A 20,090-nucleotide genomic window follows, 5' to 3' on the forward strand; every position below is an offset into this window, starting at 1 on the left:
AAATATCACATAACACACCATCACAGACTTGTGTGCACTCACATTGTACTGTCACATGATATGTCACAGATATAAAGGCATAGTGGTACACATAAGTACACTATGACCACTTGTATGCGTGACATCCAGGACCTATGTAATAGAGTGCAAGGTGAGTTTTTCACCTTTTCACACTCTATTACATGAGGCTACTAGCGTCAGTCAGAACTAAAGCATCGCCTCTGATTTCTGATGCATTGCTGGAGCTGCATCAGTCTCATGACCAACTACAGCAATGCACCACTTTTGGGTCGGATGCCTTGCGGCATCATACCCACGTATGAGTCAGAATTTCTGACGCATCCTTGGAACCTTGCGCCATGGAGGGCTGTATTGTAAATACGATGCATCCATGGCGTCATATGATTTTTTGATACAGGCGCAAGAAATTTTGACGTATCACTGCCTTGGCGCAGCGGTGCATCATTTCATGTAAATAAGGCCCTGAAATCACTATGATCGCATTTTTATCTGTTCTTGTCCTGGGCGATAGGCACACACACACAAGTGGAGTACTGTTTTTATCAGAAGAAGTGTCGGAATACTAAGTAGTGGGAATTTTGTGGATTTCACAAAATCTGGAAGATTCCCTCACAGGGATTTGTGGAAAATGTGTGTGCTTTTAGCCAAAGTTTGAAGTTTGCAGGACATTCTGGGTAATTAAACATGATGATGCCCATGCATGAACTCTACCCTGGATTACCCTGGTTGTCTTGTTTTCAGAAATGTCGAGATGTAGTGGGTTTCCCTGGGTGACAGTCGAGCCCAGATCACCATAATGCATTAATTTTCATGGAGAGAATTTGATGTCTCCACATTGCATTTTGGCCCTTTTCATGTTGCAGGCAATAGGCCAATCCGCCTAAATGGAGTGCTGTTTTTAGGTCTCGCCTGACCCTGGTCTGGCGAGACATTTTGTGAGGGCTCCAAAAAGTGCTACCAGGCCAGCCTAGAGCTACAGTGCATGTGCGCGGGCACGCGCGCCGCGCTTGATCGATCTTACATTCACTTTCGCGGCCGCTTTGATGTTTGATAGCCAATAGGTCTCGCTTTTGGGACCTTATAAGTATTTAGTTATGCAACTGTTGCATAGCTAAACACTTATAAGGTCCCAAAGGCGAGACCTATTGGCTATGCCAATGCTTGTTATTGGGAGAAATGTGTGAATACAGAATAGTAGAACATTTGTTATTATCTTTTAAATTTCTCTTCAATTGTAGCTCTGAAATGTAAGCCAATTTCAGAGTTGTACAAATCACCACTATTCCTAAATTCAGTATCTTGGCCATTTTTTAAAATCAGCATAGTTTTCCTTCATACCCATTTTCCATTTATTAGATTTTGCCATATGAATTGCTACATGGACGGTATACAATAAAATATTACAAGCTGCAGGTCAGTTGTTGGATCTGGGTATCAAATGTTTTTGAACAACCAACAAACACTATCCCTGTGACCAGATGGGCCTGGCCCATGTAAAGCTTCAATGTTTTTGCAAATCGGCCATTGGGGGCAAACAAATTACAGGTGAAAAGAAAATGCTGTTATCTAGTTCTATTGTTTTCCTACTTATTTTCATAAATATTTTAGTTCAACCATAGTTTTTTTTAAAGAAAAGTATGGGTTATCTACACAGAAGATACACAAGAGAACTTTTGCTGAAGTTTCATATTTTGCCTACTTTTCAGAAATGTATTACCTTCTGGTTTCACCAATGCTTTTCAGGCTTGCTTCTACCAAAAATTGCAAGAAGGAATAAACCGCAAAAATAGGAAAAATCCACTTCCACTTAGAAAAATGAGAAAAATTGTGGTAAAAAAATATTTTTCTACAACACCTCTTGTTTCTGAAAGCTGGGAAATGCCAATTCTAGCACAACAAACCTTTTGTTGATACCATATTTGGGAGGGGGGCTATATTTTTTTTGCATAACACTTTTTTACCATTTAAAAAAAGATAAATTGGCATATTTTGGCTGTTTCGTCGGTTCCCTCCAGGAGAATCCAAACATGAGGGAAAAAGGACACAAATTTGTTGTGGATACCTTTTATTGAAAAAGGTTATGAAGGCTAAAGCACAACATGCCTCAAACATCAAACAGGGCTAAGCAATGTTTCGGGAAAAGCCTCAGCAGCTATTCCAACAGTTCCACCAATGAGCTGCATTGGTATTTGGTCCGGAAAGTTAAAGCCATAGGGAAAAAATGCAATTTTATCAGCTAACATATCAGTTGCAATTCTACCCGGCTATGATCTCATAAACATTTGAAGAGGTCATTTTTTAAAACTGAACAAGAGTGATGTCTGCATTCCATTAACCGTGTCCATTCATTATTACACTTGAAATATTTCCAAAATTCAGAACTTGTAAATGGTTGGACAGTGTGATTTTAAGGCAATACTTGACAAATCACAAGGATTCTATACATTTGAGAGCATTGGTTTTTATGATGTATGATGATTTAGATGAAGATCTTATGATCACATGGGAAACTAATTTCACTAATATCTCCATTAGTAGCTAAGGGGACTTGGAGTTTCATGCCAGATAATCATCAATAAGAATGCCAAGATTGTTTACTTTTAATATTGGTATAATCCACTACTCAAAAATAGGTGTGATCAATGCAATAGGCTCAAAAGTCTCCTTTGTTTCAGACAGGATAGTTTCTGTTTTAACCTGTGTAGGAAAGTGCCTCTTTTGGACATGATTAGCCCCCACTGTTTGCCTGATGCCTGATGAGATTTCGAATTGAAAGGGCACTGGGCCCCTGCTAACCAGGTTCCCAGTGCCAGATCTCTGTCCTAAAGCTGTATCATTATTAGCACATCAGCCACCCCTGTAAGTTCTGAATAAATAGTACCCCTGGTACCTAGGGCATGGGTACTAAACAGGGATTTCTGGGCCTGCAGCACAAGTTGTGCCACCCTAGGGACCCCTCACTAAGGCCATGCTCACTGCCATTGCAGGCTGCTTGTCTCGTTGCAGAGAAAACTGAAGAGTCGACATGGCACACATCCCTGTATGCCATGCCCACATACTCTGCGTGAGGTATAGGTAAGTCACCCATACTGCAGACATTATAGCCCTAAAGCAGGGTGCACTATATTCCATATGGGGACATATCCACATGAGCAGATATGATTCTACAATATCTAAGTCCATCCTTAAATACTGTAAGTGCACAGGGAAGGCTCAGAGAGTACAGGTGCTGGATATTTGTCTTTGGGATTTCCCTAGCTCCATGATGTCTTCACTCTATCCTTAGATGTTTGGTGACAAACATCTTGTCTTATTAAATCATCACTAATGCCAGTGAAGGATGTATTAATAAATGCACACAGGAGACCCTTTTAGAGGGTCCCCTGAAAACCTAATAACACTGGTGTGTTCCCTGACTAGTTTTAGTCAGCCTGCCACCACCAGACATGTTTCTGACCTCATGCGGAGAGAGCCAGCTCTGTGCAAATGTGCTTCCAACTTCCTTCAGGCCAGGATGGCCTTCCAGCGAGGGAAGCTTCAAAGTTGATGCCATCCTTGAAATGCAATCCAGGCATCTCCAGATAGTGGAGAATGCCAACGCCCTTTCCTGCTCCACATTTGGTGAGAGGACAGGTGGGGAAATTAGTTAAATTAGGAGGTGTGCCCATATTCAGCCAGCAGCACCCCCAAGGTGGGGCAGGTGATGTGGACACGCCTTTTCCAATTCCTCCATCTTGGGAATGCAGTAATTAACCTATTAAGGCTAGGGTAATGCCCCTTCCCATAGAAAGAGGGCACTGCATCCATAGAAGAGGGTGTAGACATCATAAAGGTAGGTAAACCATTGGCTACTACCTGTCTACCCCTTTAATGCCCCTACATTTAGTATTTAGGTGGCATCCCTGGACCTTGCAACTTAGTTTCAACTGACCTAAGTAGAGCAACAGACAAAGAAGAGCTGCTGACCTGAGAACCGACGACCTGCTGCATAAAACTGGCGCCAAACACTGCTGGCTGCTTCTAGGACTCAACCATCATGGTCTGCTGTCTTGTCCTGCAACTGTGAGGCCTCCAAGAACCCCAGAGCACCTCGAGCATTCAAAAAATTGCCAAGAACGTCCCTTGAAGTAGAGAAGCTACTTCCCTGCAACCTGCAGGCACCATACTGCACAGTTCGGTTTACTGATCTGCTGCTCCCCGGCGACTCCGACGCAGCACTCGAGCAAGAAGAGGTCCCCAAGCCAAGTGAGAGGACACCAGGGCCTACTGGAGCCATGAAGTACCAATACCTGGTGTACCAGACCCCCTACACCGAAGACTGAGAAGAAAGAGTCCAATCTGGACTCCAATGATCCAGACACCCATCGTGGGACTTTGAGACCCCTGAGACCAACTCCGTGAGTGGCCCAGCTGTCCCAGAATCGCCTCTGCAACCTGCCTACCCCGACCACGAGGACTGTCTCAACGCACAACGCTTGGCTGCCCTATCTGCTCTGCACCCAGCCCGTCAGCCTAGATACTGACAAACCAGCTGTGCTCCAGTGGTCCTAAGGCCCTTGTGAATTGCTCCTTCAAGTGGGACCCTCCGGACTTACCTTTTAGTCCAGCTGTGCGTATGTGTTTTCAGGTGGCCCTATTTTTTGTACCACCTGCTACCAATTACCTCAGCACCCTGCTCCCAGCCGAATCCGGTACGCTCTCAAACTTCTGCTGCTGGAACGTTGGACCTGGCCTTAATATTTACCCGAATCCAGAAGGTGAACCTCAAGAACACACTGTGTGATTTTATATGCTTCTTCCTATTTTCTTTCATTGACTTCTATTGGGCATAATGGTGCACATCAGTCATTTGTTTTGCGAACTTTAAAAATTCATAGCTTACAAAGTACTTACATTGGACCGAAGTTCTTGGTCTGAAAAATTATATAAAAATCATTTATTGCCTCTATGAGTTCACCAAATGCTTAGCACTAACCACTGATAAGCTTAACTGCTCGCCCCCACTACCACAAATAGAGCCTTAGTATTATCTACTTTTACCTATGTATAACAATTAGGAATCCACTGGACTGTCTGCAGAGTGTACTTTGTTTTAGTACACTATATAGAGAGCCAGTTTTCTACAACCTGCTTTACTGGAGTCAGTAATTGTTCGCCCAGGGGTAAATATCATCAAGGCAGTTGTTCAGAAAGTAATTTGGGAACCATGCTAAATGCTCATAGTCATTACTATGTTACTCAGTTCTTTCTTGCATTTATGTTAAAACCTAAGACAGCAATCTAAAATTAATGTGACATGGCAGATTTCATGGCAATGTAATTGTAATCATGCATACATACACAAATCCATAAAAGAACTATCTAGATGAGATAAAAGACACCAGTGATAAAACAACAATAGAAACAAAATATCTGCAAATAACGGTGAATCAACCAACAGGGCCATCTAAACAGAAGTTAAATCATGTTGATCTCTGTAGACTATAAAACTCACAACTGTTCTCGAATTATACTGCAAATGACAACTTTGATAATCGTCTTAAATCTCTTGGTTGCTACCTCTTGGAAATAAACAAAACATGTGCAGAGCCTATTGGTAAGAGTAAGGTCAGAAAATCGAATTACATTAATATTAGCCCAGTTTTATCATTTTTATGACAATCTTTACGCAGTGAACCCTACTTACATGGGCTAGAACTGTGCAGATACACAGGATATGCAGTAATGTCTCATCTGCTACACTGCACAAATGGCACAGGGTTGTATTCATCCTAGTTTTAACCCACAGAGCTCTAATACATATTAGTTCTAATCACCATGCCTGATAACTTCCAAAACCCTGGGCGCACATTGAGCACCTTGGGCTCTATGTGGTACCGTTGAACACTGAAGGCCCTAAAGCTGGTACATATGTCCCAAACAATTCCAAGAAGAACTCAGGGGCATATTCACACACCCCTATCTCCACCACAACGTCACTTTAACATATGTGTTCTCGAGGGAAGATTGAGGAGGATGTGGGCCGCGGAATTCTGCACCACCTGCAGTCTGCCAAGAAGATACTCTGGGAGACCCAAGTATAATGTGTTTCTCTGATCCAATCTGGAAGTTATCAATGCTCGGTTCACCATTCTCTCAGCTTCGTAAGACAGTAAGGTAAGGAATTCTTTCAGAGTGCGTAGCTGCTTGAAACAGGAACAAGCCAGTGTTTGGATTTGTGGTTGAAAAGAAAGGGCACTGTCAAATGTAATTCCTAAGTTCTTTACAGTACCTTGCTGTGGGTCAGGGAGGGGGTGTCATTCGACCAAAAGGTCCTCCATAAATCTGGTGATGAAGGGCAAAAAATACAATCTCAGTTTTCTCAGGATTACATTTTAGATACATGCCACTGGTATTTATGTCTAAAGAAACTGCAAGATTGTAAAGTGCCTTGTGAGCTATGCAAGGGGCTTTGACAAAAATTATTTTTCTGATTAAAAGCCACTGCAGGCCCCTCAGCTCCTGCGATACTGACTGACATTTTGAAATATGCAGAATAAGATGGGCTGCCATGATCTGGGTCACCTGTAATCTATTAGTAGAGGCCTGATTGAGATACAGCGAGTTGGCAATAGTTCAACTGTGAGGACACCAGAGCTGGTGGCCCGGCTTAATAGTTTTTTTAAGACAAGCTGATCATTGAAGATCACCCCAAGATTCTTGGCCGAGCTGACTAGAAATAGAAGATGACCAATGTCTTCGGGCCACCACATAGAAGTCCACACTGAGCGGTGGAAGCAACAAAAAAAAACCTCGGTTTTATCTGCGTTCAGTTTTAGGCAGTTGTCCTTCATCCAGCTGCTGACATTCTAATAAACAAGCCCTGAACCTAGTGGCGACTGAGAAGACATCATCCTTGATGGTAGCAATTATCTGTGTGTCTCAGCATGAGATGAAACCTACAAACCAAAGGATTGAATCAATTTGGCTAGTGACGAGAAATACAGATTAAAGAGGAGCATTCGTTTTTATGATTTATGATGGTTTAGATAAAGATCAAATGGTAAAATTATTTCACTAACACCTCCATAGGATTGATGGAAACTTTGATTAAGAATGCAGAATGTTGTTCAGCTAAAGACAGAAATAAAGGATCAGTAAAAAGAAGTAGACTCTTTGGTTCTACCACAACCAAATAAGAACAAGTCTAGTATTTTTTTGTTCTTTAGTACTTAGTAATCTGGGTGTTAGTGTCTAACCACTTAAATCCCATGCACAAACCACACATGCCTCTTTGAGAGAAGTACAAATTATAAATATGGTATCTTTAATCAGCTTTCAGTGCCTGTTTAAGTCATTGATGCTCCATGCGTTTATGGACAATTTTTTAAAGTTTACAAGTGACTATCAAGCCAACGCAAACATGTCTGTTTTTAAGAGGGCAAATTAAAAAACACACTCGGGCGTGGCCAGCAAAGCAAGATGAGGCCCACACAACCGCCTATTGGGGCCTGATGACATCTTCTCCATTGCCACGGGTGGGGATTAGTGCCTCTGATCTTGAGGGGGATGGCAGTTTGGGCAGTGTGGCGAAGGTGGCCGGTGTCCCTAGGAGGCGATACTGGGGGAGCAAACCCATCCTCCAATGCTTGTTGATCCCCAGGAGGGCATAATCCATTGGGACAGAGAACTTCTTAGAGAGGATCAACGACTCACTATTACCTTAATTGAACCCTACCACAGGGTTGAACTGAATGGCCCATGCCCCGGGCACAGAAGGACTGACGGTGTCCTGGTGTTCTTGGCCACAGCAAATGAAATAGTTGCCAGGTTCCACAGTTGACCAGGGTTGTCTGGACTGGGCAGGAGCTCCCAAAAGTGACCAATGGAGGATTCACCCCTACTTTGAATGCGTTACTGCCTTGATGGAACTGCAAAGTTTCCCTATTTAACGAAACCCCAGATAGTGCATGATGCCCTTTTTTAAGGAAATGGCAGGTCTGCTGGGGGATACATAGTGACCCAATACTGCTGGGTCGCCAATGCGAATACATCACAGTTACTGTTCACAAGATGGTCAAGGACAAAGACACCTAAAAACAGGTCAAAATCAATAGATTCACTAAACCCGTCCAGCCTGACAAGGAACCCATGAGTGCTGCTACCACTGAAGTTGGCCCAAAACACCTGAAGTTGGTGAGGAGGGAGTCTGCTCCATTACTGACATACATCTGCAGGCCATTTAGTACTCCCGTTTGGCCCTAGAAAATTGGTGAGGAGGGCGCAGATGTGGCCCTCCCCCAAGAAGCTCTATACAATACTATTGGTGGGGTACACGGTCACTCCAAATTGATCAACTGAATAATATGCAGGTGTTCTTGTCCTTTAATTTTAATATTCGTCTTCTTAGCCAACACGTGTTTCATTATACTGGCATAATGCCTCTGACTTCATTTGGGGCCATGTGTACTAATCTGCCAAATAGTTAACTTGAAGACCAGTATGTGATCCAAAACACCCTAATAAATAGGCAGATGTTATAAGTATATTCACAAAGTAATATAATAGGGAAGAGTGCCCCTTCGAACCGGTAACAGGAGAGTACACCGGAGCGAACTCGTGTCAATCAATAGACGCTGAGGGTGTTATATGATTGACCTGGGCACTAAGCAGATTCAAATCCGAATCAGTTTGATATACAGATGCCACTTAACACAATGCTTGGTCAGTTTAAATCATAATCCCACCAAAAAGGAGCTGGAGGTACACCTCTTGTTGTATGATGAACTGGACCCCTCGTATGAACAGAACATTAATTCTCTGTTCACTCTCCCCATGGAGGTGAGACCACTATGTTAGTGTTATCTCAACAGGGTGGGTTGGAATAGCTGATGATGAAGCATGCAACAAAGGAGAGGGTGAGGCCTTTCCAGCCAATATCTTTATGCTTTCTTGTGGCCATTAAGGTGTTTTTCTTTATTTTTCCCTGGGAAAACTGCAGGAAAAGATCTCTGCTATACCAGTTGTGTCATACAGTTTACAATCATACCATGGAATGTTGTTGGGCTCCTCGATAAAATCAAATGGGGGGCGATTATGACATATGTTAAAAGACATGCACCTAAATTTCTCCTGTTCCAAGAAGCTCAATCGCCTTGACACCAGAAGCCCTTTCCCTGGGGAAATATGGTTACTCTAGAGTCTACTATGCAGGCTTCGCTAGGGGCTCTAGAGGGGTGGTGCTGTTGCTGCCAATATACTTTCTCCTTGCAGGCACCGAAACACGTACTGATGATCTGGGTATGTTTGTTGCAGTAGAGTGAATATTGGCGGTCTCTGCAGTGTTTATTCTGCCTCCTCACTAGTAGCTGGTACTCTTCAGGCATTGGCAGCAGAACAGCTCAATTCTTCAGAGGTGCCCTTGGTAGTTGAGGTGACTTTAACGATAATGGAAGATAACCTGGACAGAGACTCGGGAGTAGCAGTCCTCAGTCCCTGACAAACTGTGTAGCTTTTATGGGCCTGATCGAAGTATGGCATGCCTGGCACCTTGATTACTGATAATACATGCATTACTAAGCCTCACATAACTGCAGCTTAAAGATAGACTACCTATTCATCCCACAGTTGTGTATCAATCGTACAACTGGTATTCACATTCTTCTTAGAGGCTGCTCGGATCACTCCCCAATTATAATGAATCTCCACACATCCTTAGGAGGCTCCAGGGGCATCTGCTGAATGAAAAGCTGGTGGCTGAAAGACACAGCTTTCATAAAATCCATCTAATATTCTTTCGGTGTCCTACCCTATTAGCATTTGGGAAGCCTTTAATGCACTAATATGGGGTAAAGCCCTCTCACTGGTAAGAAGCAAACGAAGAGTTAAGGGGTTGGAGGTCAAGAAATTGGAGGCACAGATCCTCACTTTTGAGCATACATTGGTCTCAAGTTGGCTAGAAGAAACCCAGGTGCTCCTCGAGGAGGTATATACGACCCTCAGACATAGGCTATTAGCAGTCGTGGCCGGTGCAGGTAAGATTAGTGGAGTGGGGGGGGGATGGGGGGGGTAAACTCAACAGACGATGACGAGAGAAAATACAATTTTAAAAAAAGAAAAACACACCTTGCACTCGCCGGATATCCGACTCAGTGATGTGGCGAGCGCAAGGTAACTGTCGACTTTAAAACCCCACCCCGCCCCACCGCTCTTACTTGCATCGGCTGCGACTTGCTATTAGATACAGCTAAACAGGCTTGGGCTATGTCTAAGTTCCAAATATATTAACATGAAAATAAGGCCAGCAAATATCTATACTGGCTAGCTCAAAAAGAGGAAGGGGCTAGGAAAATCCCCTTGGTCTACACATCAAACAGGGCATATGGCTTGCAAGACCCAGGAGATTGCTGAAGTATTTGCTGACTATTATACAGATCTCTAGCATGAACATAGCCCTCCCCCCTTGTTACTGGAGCAGCTGCATCCCCTTATAATACCCTGCGGGCAGAGGTTAAAGTCTACAGATTTCTCTCATCCTCCTTTCCCTTTCATTGCAGCACACAGCAAGAATGCCCTCTGTCACAATTATTACTTGCGCTGGTGGTGGAGCCAGTAGCAGAGTGTCTTAGAGGAGATGCACAGCTACAAGGCTTTATTTGGGCAGGGTGAGCAGAGGATAGATTGGCATTATGTGCAGATGACATGCTGTCCTACCTGTAGCAGCCACAGGACACATTACAGCCCCTATCGCATATACTCCTGGTTTAAGTGAAGGTCTGCAGACTTGTGAATTGAATTAAGTCTACATATGCACACTTAACCAGGTTACCTTTCCGACACACACCAGATGCACAATACAAGAAGGATGATGATACATTTCAATACCTGAGTATACATGTCTCTCATGACCCTCATCCAACCTGGGACAAGAATATAATGCTTATCCTGCACCATACAAATAGATGCTTGGAATCATGGGTCTCATTGCTGCTAAACCTGATGGGGAGAGTGGCATTATATAACACTGTAGTTCTTCTTCGATTCTCATACATTCTACAAAATCACCCATCCGTTGTCCCACCTACATACTTTCGGAAATCTCCAGGCTTTGGTAACCCACTTTATCTGGGCAAGTAAAATACCCAGGGTCTCCTTTTCTAAGTGCGTGCTGCCGGAACTCACAGGGGGTCTGGAGCTTCTGGATTTCCGCCTCTATTACTGGGCATCACAAATGGTGCACACAAGGGATAGGCTGTTTGGAGATCAACAAGGCTCCTTGTGGCACTTGGAGTTGACTATCCTTAAGCGATCTAGAATGTAACATTTATTGTATGGGGACCTCTTCATGCACTCACTCTCCCAGGTCACTAGGCTTCCTTTCCACAACTGGAGTGCAGCACTCACTCACATCCAATGGTCAGGCTCTCTAACCGTTCAAACACGCCATCGATGCGGAAACTAGTTGAAGCGAGGTCACACAACTGAAGGACTTTCACCAGTAGGACCTTATAGGCATCTCCTGTGTGGTTGATGTATGGAACGGATGTATGACGTTACAACGCGTGCTGTTACAACGCGTGCTGTTACAACGCGTGCTGTTACAACGAAACTTTTACAACGCAAGTGGATTTACAACGCTATGCCATTACAACGCAAGTCTTTACATTGACTTGCGCTAGATGGCGTGTTAACATTAGAAAAGTGTAATTTACTATTCCAACTCCAGTCCACTTAACAGTAGGGAAGGTGTTGGGATAGTAAACTACACTATTTGTAATGTTAGCACGCCATCTAGCGCAAGTCGATGTAAAGACTTGCGTTGTAATGGCATGCGTTGTAAATCCACTTGCGTTGTAACAGTTTCGTTGTAATGGTAGTGCGTTGTAAAAGTTGTGTTGTAAAGGTTGTTTACCGTATGGAACTATGATCATATCCATACTTCTGAACACCTTCAAACTCCACAAATCTCATTTAACAAATATTGTTTAGGTACATTCAGCTGCATCATGTCCTTCACACATATATTGAGATGCTCTACGTGAAGTGCCAGAGTATAACCCAGTTGAAGCCAAACAGACCACAGAGGTACTGGCAGGAAGTGCATTTCAAAGCTTTATCGGTTCCTTCTGCTTAATGGCCCTGAGCCTCTACATTCCCACATGTGTTTATCAAAGACTAGTACCCCCTACTAGCATGGCAACTTTATTCCGCTTACTTGTGTTTTTTAGGTGTATTACTTCTGAAGTGCTTTAAACATATGGTTCATGAGCAAATGGAGAACAGCAAATCTGTTGCAAAATACATATCATTTACTGGCATGGTGAAAAAATATGGTGTACTTTGCTTTCATACATGAATAAATGAGAAGGCATTTGCTTATTTTGTTTTGATTTTTTATGTTCATGACACCGTATGTGTTATATAAATATGACTCAAGATGGCAATACATGGGAACGTCTTGCTATTTATTGGACACCATTCCCTAGGTGATGTGAGAATTTGGCCTGGCATATGCTGGTCACTTGTTATAGTGGCCACCTTGCACCAGTCAAATTCGACTCTTATGGTAGATAGGTTTAAGACAACCTTTTAAAGAAAGCTATCCTAGTGGTAGCTGTGGAGAGCAGCCTTAAGGCTAAGTCTCTGAGGAAAGTAAAGCAGCTTGTTTTACCTTATAATCTCTTGAATTACCAAATGAAAGGACATCACACAGGTATATATATCAAATATATATGTATTTATTTCTAGACACACTCTACTAATCTCTTTATGAGATTAGAAGCCAGGTACACATTCAAATGTCAACGTTTCACAATAAATTAAGCACAAATATGGCTGGAGCACTAGGGGCGTACCAGACCATATACTAAAAAAATGGGTTAACAAAGTCGACTTGCAAAATGACAAGGCCTAGGGTCTGGGGAATCCCTGATGCTTCACTACTGCAGTGTCAGCAGGTAAGTAACAAGCCCACGGGAGACGCGTGCAGTGTGTGAACACGGCCGCGGGTTCCCTATTGGTTTCAATGGTGCAAGTCGTGGTTTGAATTTTAAAGTTCAAGGGCACTTCGAGGAAGTCAACAAACAAGCCACTTACAAGGTAAGTACTTAGAGGGCCAACACACACTAGGGCACCGGAGTGCACGAGTTACCTCACCCAAGGAAGCCGGGTGCATAGGTGTCTTTTGGTGTCGGGTCGAGGCGCTGTTTTCAATGGAGACCAAAGAAGACTTGCTGCTTGCGACAACTGGAGAAGTGTCCGCTGGAATCCGAAGATGGATTGAAGATGTGGAGGACCTGAAAATTGAAGGGACAGTGTTCAAGGTCACTTGCCAGTGACCGGTGGCCAGCAAGATGGATGACCACAGATGTCGTGTTGATTCAGGTCGTCCATGGTGTTTTGACTCTTCACTCACGAGGTCCGGGAAGGATCGACGATGACCAGCAGCTGGATTCAGAGTGTCCCATAACGTCTGCAGCTGATGACAGTGTCGGCAACCGGATTAGAGCCAACAAGCCTTGGCAACTGCAAGTTTTATGTGAACTGAAGAAAGTCGATGATGCAGACCAGCAAGGTCTGATGGACTCACCCAGCAAAGGTAAGTGAGGGCAGGCCTGGAGCAACCAGGAGAGCCCTTTGAGTTGTTAAGAAAGTCTTCGGGGGACCCACTAGCCAACGGGCAAGTGATCACAAAGACGCCGCCTCAGGAAATGCTTCACAGGAGCCCACGGTCACTCTGGATAGGGTAGGCAGCTGACTTTTGGTGCAAGATCTGCTGGAGGCTTGGGCCACAAATGGTCCAATGCACAAGTTCGTAGAACGTTGTTTAGGGTTTGCACTCGACAATAGTGCACGGTCCCTGGGTATTGCTGTTCCTCGTCACTCGTGGGGTTCACTCACCACAGCTTCGCTGGGGACTCACAGGGGTGTTCGGGAAGTCAGAAAATATGCTTCCAGGTCAGCAGGGACTTCGAACTCCGGTGGGAGCGGGAATGTTTGCAACCATTGAGTAAGGTTTTTGGTGCCTGCCATGCAGGGGAGTCACTCCTTGACTCCAAGGGAGATTCTTCTGTCTTCCAAAGGTAGTGAAACGTCGAAGGGCCAGAATTCTTCTTTGTAGAGCGTCATCCAGGGTTATCTGTTTTGCAATGGCAATGCTTGCTATCTTATAGTAAAGATAGGGGAGGGACTAGCTCTATGACCACTCCTCTAGAAGGGTCAGGGTAGTGGGTGGTTACACCCACTTCCCTTTGTCCAGTTTCGCACCAGAGCAGGGGCAGGTAGCCCCTGAACCGGTTTGAGCTGGCATATGCACAGAGGAGCCTACTGCTCCCCCAGTGCAGGACTTCAAAGCACTCTAAGAGTGCACCCACCCAGCTCCAATACACTAAATCCTGTCTGGAAGGTGGTGACACCTCCCTGTGACAGGATGCCTTTTGTCGGGCTTCCTCCACTGCGAGTTTCGGTCAGCAGCAGGAGGGCAGCCCAGTGTCTGTGCTGGTGGCATCCATTTTGTGATGCCAGGGCTCTTTTAGATTTCTACAGTTTAGTACAGTGGGTACATGTCATCCCCTCTAAAAGGGTGGGATCATACTCCCACACCAGTTACTGGTGTGGGGGTATGATTCCAAGTTGTTTGACACCAAACACGACATGTTTTGATGCAGTCATTCTAAAGTTAGCATTTACCGCTAGGTTATAATGCACTTAAGAGTATATGGTTTAACCGCATCCACAAACAGTAACAGAGAATGACAGATAATAGACTCTACCAGCTGTAGAGGGGTCCTGCTCATGCAGAAGCACCCCCTCACATAGTAAACCAAGCACCCTGCCCTCAGGATTGATAGGGCCTGCTATAGGGGTGGCTGATAGGTTCATATGAGTGTGTATGGTGAGATATAGGAACCTATACCTCAGTGAGGAGTGCTAACACTACCTCACACAGGCTGCAGTAGCAGGCCTGTGGTGTCAGATTGAGAATGCTTCCCAGGGGTGGCATAATACATGCTGCAGCCCCTGGTAGGCCTGTGAAGTACCAATGCCCTAGGTACCTAAGGTACCATATACTAGGGTATCATAAGGTACCACTGTATCCAATCAGTGCATCTAATATACACATCAAGTTGTTTAATGGAGTAAGCAGATAGGCTGGGGTCCTGGATAGCAGGATCCCAGCCAGAGTAGTCAAAAGCCATGCAAACACCAGGAAAAAAGTGCGGGAAGCCATATAGTCAGATTCCACCTTCCTACATAACACCCCCCCCCCCCCAAACAAAAGGAGATAAGGCTAACCTTGCCCAGTTAAGCCTTTATTTCCTGAGTGGCCATATAAGGAAGAACCTGCACTAGCATGGTTGCTCCCTGTCTCAAGGTCCACTTGGGAAATCCTACCCCAAGGGGTTTTAGAGTTTCTCCAAAGTCTAGTGAAATTACCTGTATTGTTTTCTGGTACAGAAGTAGGCTGGTGGGGTGTCTGAGTCTGGAAGTGAGGCCCTATTTGGGGTGGTCTCAACTTCCTCAGGACACTGGTCACCATGGAAGCCTTTCTGTCCATGACTGTGTCATATTTGGCTCTAAGGGTCAACCTCTGGCTGCCTACAGCTGGGGGTTGGGTCCCTCTGGTTGGAATAGTGGAGGGCATTGGAAGGTTTGGGGCAACTATGCCCCAGGTTTCCCTGTGCCCAACAAAGTCCATCTGGGGGGTACCTGTACCTAGGGGTAAGGGGGATCCCTCAGATTGTAGAGGAATATTCACCTGGCTAGAACTACTCTGCTGGGTGTCCCTAATCTGCTGATGAGGGGGTTCCTCTGGACAGGGGCCCACTAGGGGTCCACTGACCTCCCTGACCTCCGCAGCCCTGGGCTGACTGAGGCAGGGTAGAGAGGGGCAGGATACCTGCTCCAGACTGGGTGCCACCTTGGAAGGATCCCCTGCCATCAGAGATGTGGCTACAACAGGCCTGTCCACTTCTGGGGCAGTTACTTCACAAGGGGCAGAATCAGTTCCCTTAGAAACTTGACCCTTACCTTTAGTCTGGTGGGGGGAGGACTGTTCCTCACCCCCTATGCTCTCTGTTCGTGTGGAGTGATCCGTAGTTTCAGGCTTCACTCACCTTACTCTCTCCTGGGGTGGAGGCGAGGTCTTCAGGGTCTCATCCACTCTCTCAGGGATGCCTAACATTCTTAAATGAGCATTGTGGTCTACCTCAGCCCAGGCTGAGATTTCCAGATCATTCCCCAGTAGACAATCTACAGGCAAGGTTGGGGACACTGCCACTCTCTTTGGGCCAGTGACCCCTTCCCAGCTGAGATTTACCACTGCCATGGGATGGTCTGTCCTAATTCCATCAATATTGGTCACCTGGTATCTAAACTCAGGTAAAAGCTGTTCTAGGGGCACTAGTCTCCTTGTCACCATGGTGACACTAACCCCTGTGTCCCTGTAGGCCACAGCCTTCTGACCATTGATTATGGGCTCTTGTCTGTACCTGCCCAAGATATTGTGACTCATGGTAAAGTTGGCAAACCCCATGCCACCATCACAGACTAGAGTTGCTTGTGTAGGGGACCTGGTTAGGCCAGAGTCCACCTGAGTTCCCCAAGAAAACCCAACTAAGTTTTTGGGTGCACTCCCACCACCTGGGGGATTACTATTGGTAGTAACAGGGGATGTTGGAGCTGCAGTAGGAGGAACATTTTCTTTATTGCCATTCTTTGGACAGCTGGACTCAGTTTTCCAGTGGCCAGGTTGCTTGCACACATGGCAATATGGTTTCTTATTGGAAGAGGAAGGATTTTGGGACCCACCCCCAGAACTGGGTTTGTGGGGCCCTTCAGAGGACTTTTCTGTTTTATTATCCCCACCTTTTTCTTTGGGCTTAGTGGAATCTTTCTTCTGGTCACCACCTTGGTTCTTGGGCCTAACCCTGGTTCTGACCCATTTGTCTGCCTTCTTTCCCAATTCTTGGGGAGAGATCAGATCAGAGTCCACATGGTACTGGTGTAAGAGTTGGTTTTGACAATTATTAAGGATCTGCTCTCTCATAATCAAATTATACAATCCTTTAAAGTCAGTGACTCTACTGCCAACTATCCAACCCTCCAGAACCTTGGTAGCACAATCTACAAAGTCCACCCAATCCTGAGGCTGTGCTTTCTGTGTGTCTCTGAACTTCAACCTGTACTGTTCAGTGGTTAAGCCAAACCCATTTATTAATGCACTCTTCAGGGATTCATAGTCATTAGCATCCTCCTCTCTAACAGTGAGGAGCTTGTCTCTACCTTTATCTGAAAAGGAGAGCCACAAGATTGCTGCCCACTGTTTCTGGGGGACCTGTTGAACTTTACAGGCCCTCTCCACAGCAGTTATCCATTTGTGGATATCATCCCCACTCTGGTAGGGAGGAACAACCTTGGACAGGTTCCTATGGTCTGGAATGTAATCTCTGCCTCTAGGGACACTGTTGCTGCCACCAGGGGTATCTAACCCCTCTTTCTGAGTAAGTCTCTGGAGCTCAAAGGCTTCTCTGTCTAAGGCCAATTGCTTGGTTCTGAGGGCAAGCCTAGCTTCCTCATACTGGAGCATCTTGAACCTTCTGTCAGAGGAGGTCTCTCTGGGATTGTATGAGTTCCTCTGTTGAACAGATTATCTTCCAGAGTGATATGAATGGTCAGAGTCCCTTGAGGGGGACCTAGGCCTTTCTTCCACTCTGTCAGTTCTCTTAAGGAGAATTCCTCTGTTCTGTTCAGACCTTTCTGGGTCTGGCCCTTCAACCAAAGACTACAGGTCATCTTGATTTTCATCATCAGACCCAGAGACTATGGTTGACCCACCCCCTGATCCAGATCCACTAGCTCCTATAGCTAGTCTAAGATCATCTGCTACTAACAGATCTATCAGGTGTTGTGAGGAGGGACTCCTGCCTACACTCAGATGTCTTTCAAAGCACAAGGCTTTCAGGTCAGTGTAGGCCATGTCTTTGTACTGAGATGGGGTGGACCCACTGGCTCCACCTTGGTAGGACATACTAGTGTTGTGCAGTGTTGTACTACCTACACTAGTTGAGGCCTACTGAACCTAGCTTGAGCTGTAGCAAGGGTGTGCTTAGCCCTTCACAACCAGCTCTACGTTCAGTAGAACTTATTGATACTAAGCTTGACTTTATATGTACCTTGAGTACCTTTAGTGGTTTTCAGTTAGTAATCCAATTAGAGATTTTCTGGTAAAACAATGGAAAGCTGGAATCCCACACGCTGCCCACCAATGTGAGAAGTTGGCCTGGCATATGCTGGTCACTAGTTATAGTGGCTACCTTGCACCAGTCCAATTCGACTCTTATGGTAGATAGGTTTAAGACAACCTTTTAAAGAAAGCTATCCTAGTGGTAGCTGTGGAGAGCAGCCTTCAGGCTAAGTCTCTGAGGAATGTAAAGCAGCTTGTTTTACCTTATAATCTCTTGAATTACCAAATGAAAGGACACCACACAGGTATATATATCAAATATATATGTATTTATTTCTAGACACACTCTACTAATCTCTTTATGAGATTAGAAGCCAGGTACACATTCAAATGTCAACGTTTCACAATAAATTAAGCACAAATATGGCTGGAGCCCTAGGGGCGTACCAGACCATATACTAAAAAAAATGGGTTAACAAAGTCGACTTGCAAAATGACAAGGCCTAGGGCCTGGGGAATCGCTGGGGCTTCACTACTGCAGTGTTAGCAGGTAAGTAACAAGCCCACGGGAGACGCGTGCAGTGTGTGAACACAGCCGCAGGTTCCCTATTGGTTTCAAAGGAGAAAGTCGCTGTTTGAATTTTAAAGTTCTAGGGCACTTCGAGGAAGTCAACAAGCAAGCCACTTACAAGGTAAGTACTTTGAGGGCCAACACACACTAGGGCACCGGAGTGCACAAGTTACCTCACCCAGGGAAGCCGGGTGCATAGGTGTCTTTTGGTGTCGGGTCGAGGCGCTGTTTTCAATGGAGACCAAAGAAGACTTGATGCTTGCGACGACTGGAGAAGTGTCCACTGGAATCCGAAGATGGATTGAAGATGTGGAGGACCTGAAAATTGAAGGGACAGTGTTCAAGGTCACTTGCCAGTGACCTGTGGACAGCCTGATGGATGACCACAGATGTCGCGTTGATTCAGGTCATCGATGGTGTTTTGACTCTTCGCTCACGAGGTTTGGGAAGGATCGACGATGACCAGCAGCTGGATTCAGTGTTCCATAACGTCTGCAGCTGATGACGATGTTGGTAATTGGATTGGAGCCAACAAGTCTTGGCAACTGCAAGTCTTGTGTGAACTGAAAAAAGTCGATGATGCAGACCAGCAAGGTCTGATGGACTCACCCAGCAAGGATAAGTGAGGGCAGGCCTGGAGCAACCAGGAGAGCCCTTTGAGTTGTTGAGAAAGTCTTCGGGGGACCCACTAGCCAACAGGCAAGTGTGGGCAAAGATGCTGCCTCAGGAAATGCTTCACAGGAGCCCACGGTCACTCGGGACGGGGTAGGCAGCTGATTTTTGGTGCAAGACCTGCTGGAGGCTTGGGCCACAAATGGTCCAATGCACAAGTTCATAGAATGTTGTTTAGGGTTTGCACTCGACAATAGTGCATGGTCCCCGGGTATTGCTGTTCCTCATCACTCGTGGGGTCCACTCGCCACAGCTTCACTGGGGACTCACAGGCGCTGTCGAGAGGTCAGGAAATCCACTTCCGGGGCACCAGGGACTTCGAACTCCGGCGGGAGCGGGAAAGTTTGCAACCATTGAGTAAGGTTTTTGGTGCCTGCCAAGCAAGGGAGTCACTCCTTGACTCCAAGGGAGATTCTTCTGTCTTCCAAAGGTAGTGGAACGTCCAAGGGCCAGGATTCTTCTTTGTAGAGCGTCGTCCAGGGTTATCTGTGTTGCAATGGCAATGCTTGCTATCTTATAGTGAAGATAGGGGAGGGACTAGCTCTATGACCACTCCTCTAGGAGGGTCAGGGTAGTTGGTGGTTACACCCACTTCCCTTTGTCCAGTTTCACGCCAGAGCAGGGGCAGGTAGCCCCTGAACTGGTTTGAGCTGGCATATGCAC

Source organism: Triturus cristatus, chromosome 11 (genome assembly GCF_964204655.1).
Source record: "Triturus cristatus chromosome 11, aTriCri1.1, whole genome shotgun sequence".
NCBI classification, from domain to species: Eukaryota; Metazoa; Chordata; class Amphibia; order Caudata; family Salamandridae; genus Triturus; species Triturus cristatus.